The sequence below is a fragment of the Cibotium barometz genome, chromosome 42 (genome assembly GCF_041138505.1).
Source record: "Cibotium barometz isolate CiBa-2024 chromosome 42, ASM4113850v1, whole genome shotgun sequence".
Taxonomy (NCBI): Eukaryota; Viridiplantae; Streptophyta; class Polypodiopsida; order Cyatheales; family Cibotiaceae; genus Cibotium; species Cibotium barometz.
Window position 1 is genome coordinate 18,414,218 of NC_141087.1, and position 20,403 is coordinate 18,434,620.

Sequence of the window (20,403 nt, forward strand, 5' to 3'; positions counted from 1 at the left end):
TATGATTTGGATTTGGGTTAAGTAATATGGATTGATGTGGAACAATCTGGAAAGACGAGACTTCATTATAGAAACCGTATTTGTGAACTGTTTGTAAATAACTGTTTTATGTCAACAATGCTGGGGAAGCATTTTTGACTATCTTGAGAATATGGTCGTGAAGACCTACCTTATGAAGTTGCAACAGCTGACGGAGAGGCAGCGGAGGACGTCTCGCGTAGCAAGGTTGATCGAGGTCTTGACCATCGATTTAAATGGTGAGCTTCTGACACGGTGGTGGATGAGGGACCAAGGAAGTGGCCTATGAGTGAAGCATTAGGTGACCTGCGAAGGATCCTAGAGGGTGCTGACCATATGGTGCTCGGTCGTCGAAGGTACCCACACGTACGTCGTGGAAGATATTGGAATAAGGAGTAAGAGTTGTTTTCTAAAACCGAGTATGGATCTGGTTGATTGACCTTGCTGGTCCTCAACTGATGAGTCCATAGCTCTCTTATATGGATCTGTTGGTTGATCTTGATGATCTTCAATGAGGATTCCATCTTGATTTTTATAAGTGAATATTTGCCGGGTACTATGAGCTAGGAACTATCGAAAAGGCCCCTGAGTGAACAGGCGGTGAGCATTCTAGTTGCCAATGATGCCATAGATACTCCGATGAAGGAATGATTGGAAATTAAGATTCAACTAGATACTTGGAAGTTTATGATCAGTAACACTATGATTTCATTAAATGACTGATTTAAACACAGTTGAATCTGGAAAAAAGGCAATTTCATATTGGGTGTGTAAGTGGTGTGACTGGAGTTAAATTTGCTTGAAAATCCGACTAGGGGGCCTGGGAACTCTTTTCCCTGGTACCCGGGACAAAACCTAACCAAATTCTAAATTGGATCCCATCACTACAGTGGTTGGGCGATTGGGTTAGGCTGGACTTATGGATCCGTAAAATGAGACTCAATTTCTATTGTAGTATGCTAGATAAAGTAAATCTCGAATAGTAACTGTTCTATGGAAAAAGGAATCAACGGCTATGCCTCTCGATGGGAAAAAAAGCGTTGATCTCTATGATCCAAGTGCAAGTTTCTTCCTTGATCTAACCAAGTGAGTTTAGGTTCGGTCGGATCAGTTTGGTCAGTAATGACCTTGATTATGTTAGAGTAAAATTTATCTTGGAGGAATCGCCTGTGCTTTCCGGGCAAGGGAAGTTTTTCCAAGTTCGGTTTTGGAAGAACCGAGGAATTAGTCACCTGTCCGGATATCCATGGGCGAGGCCCCGAGTGTGGGACCCTACCTCGTGCAAGATGTGCTACTTCCACTGCTAGCACCCCGAATACGTTACGCGGTGGGGACGGGGATCTTACATGTTATGCCACCGACGTGTTGTAGTGATGTTAAATCGGGGCCATGTACCCACGATCATTGTCTATCTCTGAAATGATATTGGTAATGAGAATGTTCATGGCTAGCTCTAAAACTTGTGCTTTAGATCACTAGATGTATAATGGATCGACAAACTGCAAAGCAATGAATATTAGGATCGAGGTATAACATTCAATGACCGTGTGATAAAGAAATATCACAGTTATGGTAAAGAAACACCACAATCGTGTTATATTAACAATGATCGTACTATTTTTGTTTATCAACTGTTGATGATCAATACACATCCAATGATCTAGAAGTTTTCTAAATGAAAATTTCTAATAAAATTTTCCAAATTATCTAGAAGTTCTCCAAATGAAAATTTCTAATAACATTTTGCAAACAATATATGCTAGGATTATGGTGATGGTTTAATCAAATTATATGAATACCATGATCATGATTTTTCTAAAGTACTATCGTGGTTATCATGGTATTTTAAACCATGATCATGGTCTTTGTAAAGCACTATCATAGTTTTTCAAGCGTGATCGTGGTATCTCACTCTGTACCACATGGCCGCATGCAAAAGAATCCTCCTACTTATCCTATATTTTTGTTTATTCATGGTAATTTATGGGTATTCTTTGCTTGATTTTATGATTACAGTGTATTTTCTTACTATTTTCCTCCTCTTAATCAATTATCCTTTACTTTCTCTCTTTTGGGTCATGGAGGTAGCGATGCAGTTGAGGTGGACTAGAGGCCCCTTCTCTCCCTATCAGTTCAAGTTCATAAAAGTGGGTTAAAGCTAAAATAGGAGGCCACCAATATTTGTAGCACTATTGTGGACTCAGCCAACACCTTGCATTTGGTCTCAAAGGACGCTAGATCAAAAACATATAAAATGGCCTTACCCATGAGCTTAATGTCAAGCAAGAGAAGTCTAAGAACTTAGTGTACATAATTGCTTTAAGACTAGTAACAGTATTCACACCCTTTCAAAGTTTTAGATAGCCTACTGACTACTATTGGTTATAAACAAAGGGAATTTTAGAATGCACATGCACATGGGGGATGGGCCTAGGCACATGGGTCTTAGGGACATTTATACATATGGTATGAGGGTATGTGGGCCTTAGGACTATAGAAGGTACCATCCCTAGGACTCTTGTATCTTTTAGACTTTTGAACCTTTATTGTGACATTTGATATCTTTTGATACCTTTAGACATCTCTAGTTTCTCTATCTAATCTAGGCTAATCAAGGAGCTAGGCTAATCCAAGATAATCTAGGCTTTCTGCTCTTTTGATATATCTTTTGATACATTTAGACATCTCTAGCTTTTCGCTCTAATCTTTAATCAAGGCTAATCTAGGCTAGGCTAGCCTAATCCAGGTTAATCTAGAGGAAGCATGCTTTCCGTTTGTAACAAAGGGGGATTTTAGGATGCACATGCACATGGGGGATGGGCCTAGGTACATGGGGCTTAGGGGAATTTACACATGTAGTGGTAGGGCATGTGGGCAACTATAAAAGGCACAACTGGCCCAAGACTCTTGTACCTTTTTGAACTTTTTAACCTTTGTTACCTTTGATATCTTTTGATACCTTTAGATATCTCTAGTTTTTCTATCCAATCCATGCTAACCAAGGCTACTATAGGTTGATCCATGTTAAACCATGCTAAGATAGGCTAATCCATGTTAATCTAGAGGTAGCTTTTGTTCTTTGGTATTAGAGCTCTTGGTTGGATCTTAATATTTTGATTAGGGAGTGATTAATACCTAATCTATTATTAAATTAGTGCTTTTACATAATTTGATTTTTATTTTCTTCATTTTGAGAGAGTTTGTAGATGCTTAATCATTTTTTAGTTTATTCTAATCACCATTTTTAAAAACCTTAATCTACATAATTTCTTAATAATCTCCTTGAAGATTTCAATTTTGTTACATAGATTTAGGCAAAGTTTCTATGATCCAGAGTGGTATAGTTTACAAATCTATATAAAGGCTATGTAGAATGTGTTGTGCACGGTGCAATTTACAAGTTTCTTGGTGAAGAATTGTAAAGTTTACAAGATTAAGTGCAAAAATTAATTAATCTTGGTGTAAACTTAAGCAGTGTTGATTCTTGATTAAAAGTTTTTTACTCATAATCATTTCTTGCAAGATTTTGTGTTTCTTTTGAGAGAAATTATAATCAATACTAGAAACCATAATATGGTTGAAATAGATGTAAGAGAAGCAAGATTAGTGCATCTTCATGTAAGATTCTAACATGGTGTGAAGATGTGATATAATCTAAGAGAGTTGGGGAAGTTATTGATTAAGAAAGTAATTAATAACAATTTATTAGTGATGATCTTGTGATTAGCAAGATTAATCTTGATGGATATTGACAAAATCCCCTTTTTTATACAAATTTGTAACAACAAAGGGGATTTTAGAATGCACATGCACATGGGGAATGGACCTAGGCACATGGGGCTTCGGGTCATTTACACATATGGTGTTAGAGATGTGGGCCTTGGGACTATAAAAGGCACCATCCCTAGGACACTTGTACCTTTTTGGACTTTTGAACCTTTATAACCTTTGATATCTTTAGGCATCTCTAGCTTTTCTCTCTAAATTGAGGCTAATGAGCTAATATAGGCTAAGCTAGTCTAATCCAAGCTAATCTAGAGGTTACTTTCTTTTAGTGGCACATGGAGCATAGGGATATTTACACATACATTAGTGTAAGGGTATGTGGGTCTTGGGACTATAAAAGAAACCAACCCTAGGACTTATACCTTTTTGGAATTTTGAACCTTTCTAACCATACATTTTAATACCTTTAGACATCTTTAGCTTTTCTCTCTAATCCAGGCTAATCAAGGCTATTCTGTTGGAATGCCAGTTCATGGTAATTATCCACATCTCAAGGGGTGCACTACTAAGGAACCCTATGTATCACGTGCATTCAAGAGATATTTTAAAAAACCCCCTTACTTGTGAATTTTTCAATAAAATGACTCCTTTTTCTTTATGGACTTACGGGTTTTTTTCAAAATCAATTCAAAAAACCCCTTCTATAAATGTATTTTGTGTAAGTTTACCTTCAAATTTTGAATTAAAAAACCCCTTCCTTTGAGCTCACATGGCATTCCTACATATTTTTAGGTGAACCCCCTCGAGTCCCATATATAAGATTGGGTACCTTGGACCTTACTATAAAGAGTATTTCATGATAAAGGCCTCCCCTATCCCTTCAAAACTCTTTATGGGTGAGTGAATTATGGGGATGGAATTGGAATGACTTTGGGAGGGGGCCTTCCATCATGTTTGGTGGTGGATCTACGCTACCTGATCTATCACACTTTCTCACATGGAACCTTGGGGTTTTGGCCTATGTGTAAATGAGCCTCCACAAGACCTTGTTCCTACATTTAGTGGCCAAAACACCTAAGTTGTGGCATGCCCATTGTAACTAACCATGGAGGTCATCATAAATGGAATCCTAAACCAAAGGTTTTCATCCTAGCTGGCATTATAAACCCCTAAGATAGTATCATAATAGTTTCTAACCATGGAGTGGCCCAAGTTTGCATCAAGGAGGGTGTTGGAATGCCAGCTCATGGGAATTATTCCACATAAAATCTTGGGTACCTTCAACCTTACTATAAAGAGTATTTCATACAAAAGGCCTCCCCTATCCCTCCAACACCCTTTATGGGTGAGTGGATTATGGGAATGGAGGTGTGGGGGGGGGGGGATTCCCTCATGTTGTTGTGGTAGATCTGGACTACTTGATCTATCATACTTTCTAACATAGTCTAGGCTAATCCACATTAATCTAGAGGTATCTTTCTTTCATTTTCTCTATTAATAGCACTATGAACTTTATGAAGTGGGCATTAAATGTCCTATCTTTAGGAAAATATCCACTAAAAACGTAGCACCAAGACCAAGAACCTCAAGGTTTTCTTGATTTTCTCCCTCAGGTAGTGTTTAAACCATGTCAATGGGGATGCCATCTTTTTTAAACATTTGGTGTCAGTTCTAAGCTAGGTTTCTCCCCAAGATGTCCATGGCCAAGTAGCCCAACAAGATGTACATGGCCAAGTAGTCCAACAAGATGTCCATGGCCATATTGTTTGAACATTTGATGTTAAGCCCGAGCTAGTTTTTTCCCAAGATGTCCATGGCCATATTGTTTAAAACTTTGTTGTTAGTCTTGAGTTAGGTTTCTCCCCAAGATTTCCATGGCCAAGTAGCCCAACAAGATGTACATGGCCAAGTAGCAACAAGATGTACATGGCCAAGTAGCCCAACAAGATGTCCATGGCCATATTGTTTGAACATTGGGTGTTAAGCCTAACCTAGGTTTCTCCCAAGATGTCCATGGCAAATTAGCTTAGCAATCTTAGCTACAACAATTGGATGTATCTTTTATTGTACCATTAGGGATGAGCATTTGATAAAACATTGAACCAACACACATAGTGTAAGTAAGAGTCCCATCTTCTAAATGTGTAAGATCCATGTCCCTACCACCACACAACGAATTCATGGGTGCTAGCAGTGGAAGTAGCACTTCTTGCACGGGGAAGGGTCCCACACTCGGGGCCTTGCCCACGTATATCCGGACAAGAGACTAATCCATCGGTTCTTCCAAAACCAACGAACCTGGAAAAACTTCCCTTGCCCGAAAAGCACGGGCAATTCCTCCAAGATAAAGTTTTCTCTAACGTAGTCAAAAGCCTTAAGTAACTAAACTAATCTGACCAAACCCATAAGTCCCATAGTTAGATCAGGAAAAAGATTGCCCTTGGATCATAGAGACCAACGCTTTTTTCCTCATTGAGAGGCATAGCCATTGATTCATACAACAATTTTTGTCCAGGATTTACTTCATCTATCGTACCATAACACAATTGAGTCTCAATTTAGGGATCCATCAGTCTAGCCTAACCCCATCCAGTCCCGTGGGTTAGCCAACCGCCCAACCACTATAGTGATGGGATCCAATTAAGAATTTGGTTAGGTTTTGTCCCGGGTACCAGGGAAAAGATTTCCTAGGCCCCCTAGCCGGATATTCATACAAACTTAAAACTAGTCACACCACTTATACACCCGATATGAAATTGCCTTTTTCACAAAATCGGCTATCTTTAAAAAACAATCTTTTAATGAAACCATTGTGTCACTGATCATAATCCTCAAAATCTCTGGTTGAATCCTTATTTCCAATAATTCCTTCATTGGTATACCTATGGCATCATTGGCAACCAGAATGCTCTCACCACCTATCCACTCATCAGGGGCCTTTTTGATTGTTCCTAACTCATAGTTGCTGATCTTCAAATGGAATCTCCATTGAAGATCAGCAAGATCAACCAATGGATCCATACAAAAGAGCCATGGACTCAGGGGCCTATCCACTCAGGGGCCTTTTTGATTATTCCTAACTCATAGTTGCTGATCTTCAAATGGAATCTCCATTGAAGATCAGCAAGATCAACCAATGGATCCATACAAAAGAGCCATGGACTCATCCGTTGAGGACCAGCAAGGTCAATCAACCAGATCCATGCCCGAATTCAGAAAACAACTCTTACTCCTTGTTCCAATATCTTCCACGATGCACGTGTGGGTATCATTGTTAGTGACCCAGAGCCCGAGCATTGTATGGTCAGCACCCTCTAGGACCCTTCGCATTGACCTAGCGCTTCACTCATAGGCCGCTTCCTTGGTCCCTCATCCACCATACACCGGAAGCTTACCATTTTAATCGAACTGAGGTTGGTCAAGACCTCGGCACGACCTTGCTACGCGAGACATCCTCCAATGACTCTCCGCCAGCTGTTGTAACTTTATCAGATTAGGTCTCCACGACCTCATTCACAAGATGGTCAAAATGCTTCTCCAGCATTCTTGACATAAAACAGTCATTTAAAAACAGTTAAAAAATACAGTTTCTATAACAAACTCTCGTCTTTCCACATTGCTGCACATCAAACCACATTAATTAATTCCATAACCATTTCATAAGTATTCCTATTCTCATCCAATCACATTAATTAATTCCATAACCATTTCATAAGTATTCCTATTCTCATCCAATCACATCATTTTCATCTCATCAGATCTTTCCTCAATTTATCTTCATCAGATCATCCACTCGTATCTACCCATATCCACATCTCATCACATCACATTCATTCACATCTCATCAGATCTCATCCACTCGTATCTACCCATTCCACATCTCATCACATCACATTCATTCACATCTCATCCATTCAGACCACATCACATTCACTCACATCTCATCCATTCAAACCACATCACATCTCATTCATTTTACCTCACATCTATCCTGATTCACATCACATTCATTCATATCCATCACATTCACTTTCATTCATATCCTATCACATTCACTTTCATTCATATCCATCACATTCATTCTCATCACCATTATATCACATCACTTGTATCCACATCATATCTCATTCATACACATCTCATCTCATTCATCCACATCCATCCAATCATTCACATGTACGACTACTCGCATCTATCCATACATTCATATCTATCACTTCACATCCACATTTATTCATGTCACATCTCATCTCTTTACATCACATCACATTCTTTTACATACACATCTATATCCATTCTTTCACACATACATCCACATCCATTCTTTCACATACTCATTCACATCCATTCTCCTCATACACATTCACATCCATTCTTCACATACACATCCTTATCCATTCTTTCACATACTCATTCACATCCATTCTTCACATACGCATTCACATCCATTCTTCACATACGCATTCACATCCATTCTTCACATACACATTCACTCACATCTCATATAATTCATTTACATTCTGATTCACATGACATCACATCTCATCCATTCATTCATAGTTATCTGATTCACATCACATCTCATCAAATCTATTCACCTCACATCTCATCACCTCTATTCACATCACATATCTGATTCACATCACATCTCATCAAATCTATTCACCTCACATCTCATCACCTCTATTCACATCACATCCATCCATTTATTCCCATCTATCTGATTCACATCACATCCATCCATTTATTCCCATCTATCTGATTCACATCACATCTCATCACATCTATTCACCTCACATTCTTATCATCTCTATTCACATCACATCCATCCATTCATTCATTCTCATCTATCTGATTCACATCACATCTCACATCTCATCACATCCATCTATCCATTCACATCTATCCATTCACATCTATCTAATTCACATCACATCTATTTACCTCTCATCTCATCACCTCTATTCACATCACACCCATCCATCCATTCATTCACATCTATCTAATTCATATCAGATCCATCCATCCAATCATCATCTATCTGTTTCACATCTTATCTCATCACATCTATTCACCTCATATCTCATCACCTCTATTCACATCCATCCATCCATTTACATCTATCTAATTCACATCACATCTCATCACATCTATTTACCTCTCATCTCATCACCTCTATTCACATCACACCCATCTATCCATCCATTCACATCTATTTGATTCACATCACATCCATCCATCCAATCATCATCTATCTGATTCACATCTTATCTCATCACATCTATTCACCTCATATTCTCATCGCCTCTATTCACAGAACTTAAATATAGAATTTAAGAGGATTCTAATTTTTTATATAAAGACTCTTTATGCATCTATTTATGCATAATTCAATTTTAAAGAGAATAACACTTTTGAAATAAAAATAAATCCTTTATGCATCTTCCTATGCATAAATTCAATTTTAATGAGAATGACACTTTCAAAATAAAAATATATCCTTTATGCATCTTCCTATGCATAAATTCAATTTTAATGAGAATGATACTTTTGAAATAAAAATAAATCCTTTATGCATCTTCCTATGCATAAATTCAATTTTAATGAGAATGACACTTTTGAAATAAAAATAAATCTGTTATGCATCTTCCTATGCATAAATTAAATTTTAATGAGAATAGAACTTTTGATATAAAAATGAATCTTTTAGAATGCACAAATGGAGGGAATTACTCTTTTAGAATAACCTAATGATAAACTTTAGTTCCATAAAATTTAAGAAAATTTTGCCATAACCTCCTTTGTATGGCTGACCATTTCTCAATTTTATCATTCAATTTATGACTTCAATTAATCCAATTTGAATTCTAATATCTCTAATCTACTCCATTTTCTAAAAATCAAGAGAGTAAACAATGAAAAGAGTTTAATCAATCTTTTAGTTAAACTTTCTAGGATTGAGAAGGGCTGAATTGTAAAGAAGAGAAGGGGGTGGCCTTTCCATCAAGGCATAGCATCAGATTTTAATTCAACATTTACAAAGCATAAAATTTGAGAAAACCATAGATTTAAAAGTTCACAATAAGTAAGAATTAAGCTTACATAGATCTTGTAAGCTTTCCTTTGGCTTGAGGGGTTGAGGGTTCTACTCTTGTTTGCAGCAAGAGTGGCCATCAAATTCACTTGGAGAGGATTAGACCAAAAAACAATTGAATTATCAAGAAATTCAATGTTAAATGGCTCAGGATAGAAGCAGAGTAACAATGCATAAATACCATTAAGCTTTTACAAAGGGGGATGCTTCTATTTATAGGAAAAAGTGAGCCTCTAACCAAGCAAACTGATTCTATAATTTTCCAGATCACTTTGGTCACTCTTTTTTGACCAGTTTTAGGTCAGTTTAGCTTACTTTTTGGATCTAGTTGAAACAGGAGAGAGGAGAGATGAAAATATCTCATTATTTGTGAGTTTAAAACTCATCCACACATGTGAAATAGGTGCCTCCTTCATGAGGGAAATTCCCAATACTGAGGTGTCAAAAATGCATCATTTCCTCTAAATATCTCTTCTTTTTAAACTAATAAACCTTGTCCTTAGTCAACTCTTCATCTTATGTGAGTATTTACTCATTTTTTAATTTTTCAATTTGATATCTTGTCTTAAAAAATTTACCTTTAATATCTTATCCATCACCATAAAAAAATGAAAATAATCTCCTTGCCTAATCCATCCTAAGCAATATACCCCTGACATCCAATATAACACTCACTACACTAATCATTTACATAGGACTTTAAGCTCTCTCTCCCTCTCTCTCTATGTGTGTGTGTGTGTGTGTGTGTGTTCGGTAGCTTGAGCCAACCAAGGAATAAAATAATGCCAATGTATATAAAAGCAAGCTAGAAGCAAACATAGATTGCACATGTCACATCTTTGCAAACATTCTCCATTCAACTGATTACTTCATTGATACTGTAGTCTTTATCATTTGTAAGATGCCATTTACATTTACATTCTTTTGCATGCCACTTACAAAACCTCCTTGTAGACAATATTGGTTGTGAAGACTTTGTTTAAACCTTCTATGCTGCTTTCGTATTCCACAGTATGCTTTACACACACTTTCACTGTATCAGATGATCTAACACGTGACATAGCAATGTACAATTGTCCATGTGTGAATACTTGTTTGTGTGGCCAAATAAAGTCCCAATACATTCAATCTAACACGTGACATAGCAATGTACAATTGTCCATGTGTGAATACTTGTTTGTGTGGCCAAATAAAGTCCCAATACATTCAATGTTTGTCCTTGGGGCTTATTTATTCACATACCAAAAGCTAGCCTTACAAGAAATTGTCTCCTTATCATGTCAAAAGGTAATTGAAGCATACATTAGGAACTCAATGGAGTCTTTTTGGGCCCTTTAATTTGCCATGAGGTTATGGAAACGTTTAACTTTTTGACAAATAGGAGCCTGCCATGTAAGCAAAAACCAATGGTTTGTAAGAGAGGTGTAAGAGTGGTCAAAGGGTGCACTTTTTCCCCCAAAAAGGGAAGGGGACAATTTTATAATTTTCGAACCTCCATAACTTCTACATACAAGCTCCGATTTGAGCGGAGATTACAGATCCGTGATCTATGCATCAAGAGCTTTCCATAGATATGTTACATGATATGGTTTTATCTGCTAGATTTTAAATTCCATTTTCCCCCCAAAATTCAAATTCGAATAAAGTAGCCGTTTTTAAGCTTCTAATTAGAAAACGTTTCTTCTTAAGAGAAAAGGTTTGACTCCCTTAAACTGCCAAATAAAAGGGCCCAAGAAGACTCCATTGAGTTCCTAATGGTAGGAATAAAGACCCTGTCTCCAATGTTTGTACCTGTAATGATTTCTCCTTCTATCACCTTTGAGTTACTAATTGTTTGCATATCAATTTGGTACCATATCAAAGTCCCCGTCGAGGGTCCAAATTGCGCCGAGAGCAGCATGATAGGAGCATTAATCTTTAGAAGTAAGCAGTGAGGAGGGTAACCACGACCTAAGTTCAAACTATTCAAGTACTGAGTTGGATATAATATTGCATCATTCTCAGAAGAAACAACCGAATCTACACTAAGGTATTCTCTTTCAAGACCAAGCAATGCACTCAAGGCTAGTTCATTGATCTTATCAACCTCACCCAACATTGTATCACTTTGCATAATGTCTTTCACTCAATGTCATGTCCAATGCTTCATATGCATACCAATGCATCATAGGAGCCTTGTCTAAATGATTAACCTTACAAGCTTCAACACCTCAACCAATGGGCTATTGGCTGTGATTCCACATGTGCTAAAATCATTGAGCACTAATGGGATTTTAAAACATGAGTGAGTTGTACGACCATTTGAAAGTAACAATGCAGCTATTCCAAATGATGCACATGCCAAAGCAACTTGTTTCTCTCCAGGCAATCGAGATAGAAAGGCATTGTAAAGATATGTTTTACATAATCCACCTGGTTCATCAAGGAAAAAAAAACCACCATGGTTCAAAGAAACAGCTTTAAGGATAGTATCAAATGCTCTTGATTGACAACTATTTAGACTCCTTTCCATGGAATCAGACAAATCAGCCTCCTATACTGAACAAAATCAAACATCATCTCTTCCATCAGAAAACCATTGTTGATAGTGGCAACACTTAATCTATCAGGAGTAGGCAACCCGTTAAAATCAGCTAGCCGCTTTCCATAATATTGTAAGAGGTCTTGCATGTGGAACAACGCCTAATTCTTTGCTATAGAATGGCAAACACCAACATCGGCACACCCTCTTGGCTGGCAAGGAATGGAAAAAATCTTCTGAAAGTTTGGTGGAGAACTTGTTCCAAAGCTATCCATGGTATATATGTTGAAATTTGAGCATAATAATGAGCTATGGTGGATCAAACACTAGAATCAACATCATTACCAAAGTGATTAGTAAATAATTAACACGTAATTAGTGGATAATAAATAGATTAATGTAGGCATGGATACTAAAAAACCAGCAAATTCTCATTAGGGCTATGCCTCAATTTATAGAGTTTACATCAAGCATCAAATCCCATTGATTTCTCCATGATTCACTCCCAGAATATCTCCACCTCTTGTCTGATTCTCTCCACCTCTTCTCTTTTCCCTGAATATCTCCCAGAATAACTCCACACTTCCTAAATTCTCTCATGCTACCCTTTATTCTCTCCTAGTAGATTCTTCTCACCTTTTCGTAGGTTCTTTCACAATTACATCTTCTCTTTTACAGCCTCTAACCAAGGGCTTGTTCCCGCACACACCCTATTCACTTGTATTTTCAACACCTCCCCTCAAGTGAATAATCCTAGAACACTTGGACCCTATACCAAGTTTCCCTCTTACTTGATAGCCCGCGACCAGTGCCTCATGTCCCTAAACTCCATAGTCCTTGATACTCTCTCTATGTGTCCAAGGCTACTATAAGTGCCCGCGACCTTGACTAAAGTGCTCACACATACATCTACCATGTGGCCTACATCATCGGTGGCTCAGAGGTGGTTTTACTTTATTGGGGCAAGTTACATTGGGTTGTGGGGTCTCTCTCTCTCTCTCTCTCTCAGAAAAGATGATCCGACTCCACTTCCTTTGGAGCCTCCATGAAGTTTGTCGATGTCATTCCTTCTTCACTGGGTTTGCTGTAGCAGTCTCTCGCCATGTGTCCTGGCTTTCCACATTTGTGGCAAGTGAAGGTCCTTCCTCCTACTCTACCTCTTCCTCATCCTCGTCCTCGAGAGAATCCTTCTCAGGTAAAGAATGCTTTTTCTTCTCCTGCTGTTGAGTCGAGCCCTTTCTTCTCTTTGCCTCTGCTCTCTTGCTCTAGTAGAGCTGCTTGTATCTCGTGTAGCTTCAATTCAGGTACATTCTTTAGTGTTGCTACAATGTTTTGATAATCACCTTTGTCCACACGCTTCAGAAGTACAGCTAATGCTTCATCATCTTCTACCTTTTTGCCAATAGCTGTCAGCTGTTGCTTAATGCTTTTATATTTGTTCAAGTGTGTGATTAAAGGTTCACTTTCCTTCATGTCCAATTTGTAGAATTGCATTAACAGATTTATCTTTGAATTTTTTGCTTGTGTACCAAATAATTTATTGAGTTCATCCCATGCATCTTTGGCCCATTGTATCCCTGTGATGTGATAAATGATTTCATCATTTAAACTGAGTGCAATAAGTCCCAATGCTTTTTCATTCCTGCTCTTCCACTCATTTTCCCCTCTCTCTGGGCATTCATCTCTCCCTTCAACTAATCCCCACAGATTTTTCCTCATGAGCAAATACATGGTTTTTGTCTGCCATGTATAAAACTCCTCCCCATTAAATTTGGCTATTTCCTGTGCTGTACTCATGGTGATGTGAAGGGGCTCTTACCTCTTGATCCAATTTCAAGATTCAAGGGCAGTGTCTACCCTTTAACAACTCAATCTGGTGTTTAATAGATGATTACAACAAATTTATCAGCATAACAATTACATTAAATCAAGGGTAACCAATTTGTACGGAATGGTTGGAGTATCAAACCAACTCCGAATTGCAATCTAAAGTTCTAGGGATCTGTATCAGATACCTAATGGTTAATTTGAACCCTCAATTGCACCAAAATACAGTGATTAGCATTGATTAATCACTGATTAGCAAATTAATGCTCTGTTTTGTGTGCAAAAAACAGAGTATGCAAGGAGTCCAGATCTGGTGCCTTACACTTCAAATGAGTTCAAATACTTTCAAAGGCATCAATAGCAATGAGTCTAGTAGAGGATTAAGCCAAGAAACACAAGATTTGACCAAATATTGAAAGCTTAATCTCTAATTTACCAAAGTCACCTACAGATTTGATGAAGAGCTTGGATCTCACTGTAGACTTGATGAAATTGAATTCTGTCTTCACCAACTTCTAGAGCATGCTTGAATACACCTTGGGCTAGGAGGAATTAGAAGAATTTGATTTAATGAAGGAGAGATCTACAAATTACTCAGAAAAAAAACACGCCGGCCAAATCGTCGATTTCTCCTTCCTTCGCTGGCGGTTTGCTGCACCGTTTTGATGGGCTTGAAGCTAAGAGAGTTGGCTACCATATGCTAGAAGGGTTTTCCCTAAATGTGAGTGTGCAAGGTGAATGAGATCCTCCACTGGCTGGGGGTGAAGGGGTGAAGTGAAAAATAACTAAAATTTGGATTATTTCCTAATTATCTACTAATCTTGATTAATTAACTAATGGGCTCATAAACCTGATAGATTCTAGGCATGGCTCTAATACCATGTTGAAATTTGAGCATAATGATGAGCTATGGTGGATCAAACACTAGAATCAACATCATTAACAAAGTGATTAGCAAATAATTAAGACGTAATTAGTGGATAATTAGCAAATAGATTAATGTAGGCATGGATACTCAAAAACCAGCAAATTCTCATTAGGGCTATGCCTCAATTTATAGAGTTTACATCAAGCATCAAATCCCATTGATTTATCCATGATTCACTCCCAGAATATCTCCACCTCTTGCCTGATTCTCTCCACCTCTTCTCTTTTCCCTGAATATCTCCCAGAATAACTCCACACTTCCTAAATTCTCTCATGTTACCCTTTATTCTCTCCCAGTAGATTCTTCTCACCTTTTCACAGGTTCTTTCACAATTACATCTTCTCTTTTATAGCCTCTAACCAAGGGCTTGTTCCTGCACACACCCTATTCACTTGTATTTTCAACAATATAGGCTCCCAAAAAACCATTATAATGACAAACAATTGATGCAGTTGGAATCTTGTATTCTAAATTGTAGCTTCTTGGAGACACATATACCACTCCTCATCACTCTCCAGCATTCCTGTGGCTTCACATGTAGCCTTGAAATAGGGATACAAATTTCCATTCACTGTTCACAAGCGCTCAAAATATTTACACCCTTTGCACACAGTGAGTAGCATGCGTAAGTAATATTTCTCACCTCCATTCAGACTAACATTATACATACATCCGATCATATTTTCCCTTTTCCTTTTAGTCCATGAGTGAAGAGCCAAATTCCACACCCAATTACAAGGCAAATCAACATATAGTAAGCTATTTGCATCCGCATACAATTGATTAGTTCTGAACCATTCGGTGAGAGATGTTCTTTGGTTTTTGTCACAACTAATCACATCACGCAAATCATCCTGGTGATTGAATCACACATTATTGTGCATTGGGAGATGATCATGTAGCCTTTGTATATCAGGCTTTTCATCATGCAAATTATATTGATATATGCACTAGCATGGCTCCGACAACATAGACACGTACCATGCATCCAGATATTGACTAACCTCATCAATAACCCCATGTGTGTCTTGCAACTCTATAGTAGCTCTATCATGTCCTTTGTATACATACTTATACAAATACCTTACATCTGTAAATGGTAGAGCATACTTTTATGTTAATATGGGCTTTGTACCTCATAGAGAGAAAAGGGTTATATAGAACAACCCATCCACTATCTACCCTATGATTCTTTACCTGGATGGAACTACCATTGTCTCGCCGCATGTAAGTTGGATACCCATTGTCATCAATGCTAGTAGTCTGGAAAAAATTTAGAGGGTATCAATTTTTGCAACTCCCATTAACCATGCAAGCAGAGCACATATTTAGTTCACCACATGGTCCATGGACATTACAATGACTAATTATGTTGTGCAACTCAGGAAACATCACCTTGTCAAGAAGTTCAACATATACCAACATATCATAGTGAGCAATCTCAATTAGCTTACATCCACTTTCCAATATGAATAATATATGTGCATGTAGCAAGCCTCTTTTTTAAAATTCAATAACACAAAAAAATCCCAATACCCTTCCAAATATTGATTTTTTCACTAATAAGTGCACCATGTCCTTATTCTTCTCATAAAAGAACCATGCAGTTAAGTCGGGTCGATCTTGGGCAACTTAACCCGGTAATAAAGCATTGGTTATTTCATCCCACTTAGAATTGCAAGTAAAGGTAATAAATAGGTTAGGTTTACCCATTTTCATAACAATATCCATTGAATCCTGGTACAATTGATGCATATATCTAGGTCCCCCAGTATATGTAGATGGCAATACTACCATGGGAATACTACCCTGCGTCCAGCAATGCCTACAGAGACTCTATTAATCACATTTCTTAAATTTACCATATCTGCAAGACCTTGGTATACATCAGCAAATCAATGCTTTCTGGTTATTGTGTATCCATACTAATCTGGATTCTTTCATGCTACTATATGTATCAACAATGTACTATTGCAAAAGTTGACCACCATGTAGAAGGTAAGCATTTGTATATTCCCTTATCTGTAGGACTTCTATTTGCATAATATTACCATTGAGTTACGATCTTTGTCTCCTCATTTGAACCTTCTCTATTCTTACCATTGAGTGGATTTCTAACATGCCAATCATCCTCTCCTTGAGGAAATAGAAGAAAATATAATAGAGGCATATATGAGCGGTGCAAGTTAGATGTTTTTTTTATAATACCTGTGTGTGACATTATTTGAATATCTCTATGCCCCACATGAAAATCATCTCCTTGATCCGGCATGATAGCTGCTACCGCACTTCCTATAGGAACCAAGTATTGCCTTGAGGTTGATCGTGCTTCAGTAAATGACCATAAGAAAATATAATAGAGGCATATATGAGCGGTGCAAGTTAGATGTTTTTTTTATAATACCTGTGTGTGACATTATTTGAATATCTCTATGCCCCACATGAAAATCATCTCCTTGATCCGGCATGATAGCTGCTACCTCACTTCCTATAGGAACCAAGTATTGCCTTGAGGTTGATCGTGCTTCAGTAAATGACCATTCTCAAATCTACATGTGGACTTGACAGCAACATTTCTCTCATTGTATGAGGTGCACGGGCATACAGATTATGTCCATACATCATTGTTTACAACATTTCAAGTACATTATGATTTAAAGAGGGTATCCTATGAAGTCTATTCTCTAATTCAAGCTCTATATCATACACATAAATTTGGGCAAATCGAGGAGCTGCATCTCGTGTTTCATCAGGTATTACATAACCAATATGATGGTAGGTGGTACCATGAATTTGAAAATTGAATACTCCTCCCCCCTAGTGAACTTACTATCCAAGTGAGCACCCAGTGAAAAGAATGCCAAGGCATTATATAGCATATATTCTTTTTGTATTCCTTAATTGCATTATCATTACCAAGTAACAACTCAACCATTATAGGAGGTGGATTTTCTAAAGGTAGTAAAGAGACCTTCCCACTTCCACAACAGTGTTTGCCCACATATTGTCCAAACTTTCTTAACACCTCACATTTCCAAATTATTGTATCACAAAAACAAAACTTATAAGAAAGGTCCCTTGAGGAGTGAAGAGTGCAATCTCTAGAATACACCACCATAGTTGTTGGGTGCTTAATATTCCGAGGAAATGAAAATACCCACCTTATAGAGTGACATTCAGATTTAATATCTTTCACATCACCAACAACAACACGGGTTATAGAATGAAAATTATCATCGATAGGCATCTCATTTAAATCAAATGAAAAATGGCCTCATGCCATATCTCTAATGTTCATTAATAGGTTCTTAAAGTACCGTAGCATTGGCAATTACTCTGTTACTTGAATCTAAGTGGATTCTTCCATGGAATTCTCTATACTCCTCCTAATTTTCAACCCTTCCAAATGTTTCAATTCCACTTATGTTAAAGTAATCCATTAGATTAGCAACTTTTTTTTTTTAATGCAAGCCCTTGTCCATGAACGATTACGGTGAGTCACATGTGTTGCATCCGAAATTCAAAGCCGGATGAACTTGGTTTGAACTCAAGTATGTACAGCTCCTAACCATCGTCAATCTCCCTCGGAACACAAAATAATGAATACTATTTTTCTTAAATTCAAACAACAACATATTACTGCCTTATTACATTTATTCTACTTCAATAGCTGTTATCGCATATGACCCTACTCCGGATAGACACAGCTCATAACAATGTAATTATTAGAGAAGTTTATAATAGATAAGTGGGTGTAATATACATAATCCATCTTCACATAGATAAGTGATTATAACATATACAATCTATCTCCAAAGAGAGAGAAGAGAGAATGAGAGAGAGACAATGACAGGGAGAGAGAGAGAGAGAGAGAGAGAGAGAGAGAGAGAGAGAGAGAGAGAGAGAGATGAAAAGAGATAAAGAAGAGAAATACAAAACATGTTGAGAGACAAAAAAAAAGAGCATGGGAACAAAATAGAAGAGAGAAGTATTGAATTTGAGAAAAAAGAAAATTTTTATATATTTCCAAAATGGAGAGCCAAATCTAAAATTTGCAATACAATTTGTCCCTTGAGCAAAAACATCATTTCTCTCACAAAAGCTCTAGGAAGTTACCCTGGTTTCTAACATATGGCTCATCTTTTTCATAATAGCATTGAGTCAATTAACAAATATCTTTAGACTCAATACCTCCAAGCCTAGTGTATGTACTTGTTGTTGCTCTTTTAGAGAATGGACTTGTTCTTTACATTGTCCATTACATCCACCTAGATGTTCCCCAATTTCCACATGCATTTTCTCCATGAAAGAAATCATGTCTAGTTGGTTAGCCTCCATGATGCGACCACTACTGTCAAGGATGCGATGGAGACGATGAGTCAACTCATCTCTTAACGCATCTCCCCTTTGGCTGCCACTTTCACGGATCTCATCCCAAAGGGTATCTAAGTACTCCTTTGCAAAGTAATCGAATTTTTCTATGTGTGCTCGCATATATCCACAATAGTTTGTAGACATTTAGAGCTTGGTTGTCTAGATAGAGACCTTGACTAGGCAAGGTGTTTTGCAGCTCGAACATTCATCAACTCAGACGGTGTAGATGAACTTACTTCTTCATTGAAGAATCATTCACATCCACTACAGCTTTGGAGTGGTTGTTATCATTTTGAATCTCCATTTTGCTGAAATAAAAAATTAATATCTTAACACTAGTTCTGTAATTGGACACTAAAGTGTCCTGAGGACACTAAAGTGTCCTGAAAGTTAGCATTTTTCTTGAATTTTTGTGGGCAATCTATTAAGAGTTTTGAAATGCTTAACATCCACAGATGTTCCTCAAGACCCCAAAAAAAATTGAGATTTTTTAAATTGCACTTTTCTTAGCTGTTGCAAGGCAATATTTTAATTTTCTTAGACACATGCTGATAAAACGCATGATTTTTGCTGTTTTCAAAATAGTAGTAATTTGTACATAACTTTTAGAAGGGACATAGTTTGATCATGAAACTTGGCTTGATGGAAAGCTCATGATGTAAACTAAATCTTGGAATCATCATGAAACTTGGCTTGATGGAAAGCTCATGATGTAAACTAAATCTTGGAATCATCAAACGATAATTATTGGATAAATTTTTGACTCGCTAATATTGAAATGATGTTTTTTATACAGGTGGAGCATGAATTTTCTCCTTCCATATGCACGCTAATAATGTAAAACTTGAGGTGCACCCATGTTATATAGGGTAAATACTACTTTGTTTTGAATTTTCCAAAACTTTAGAGCCACTT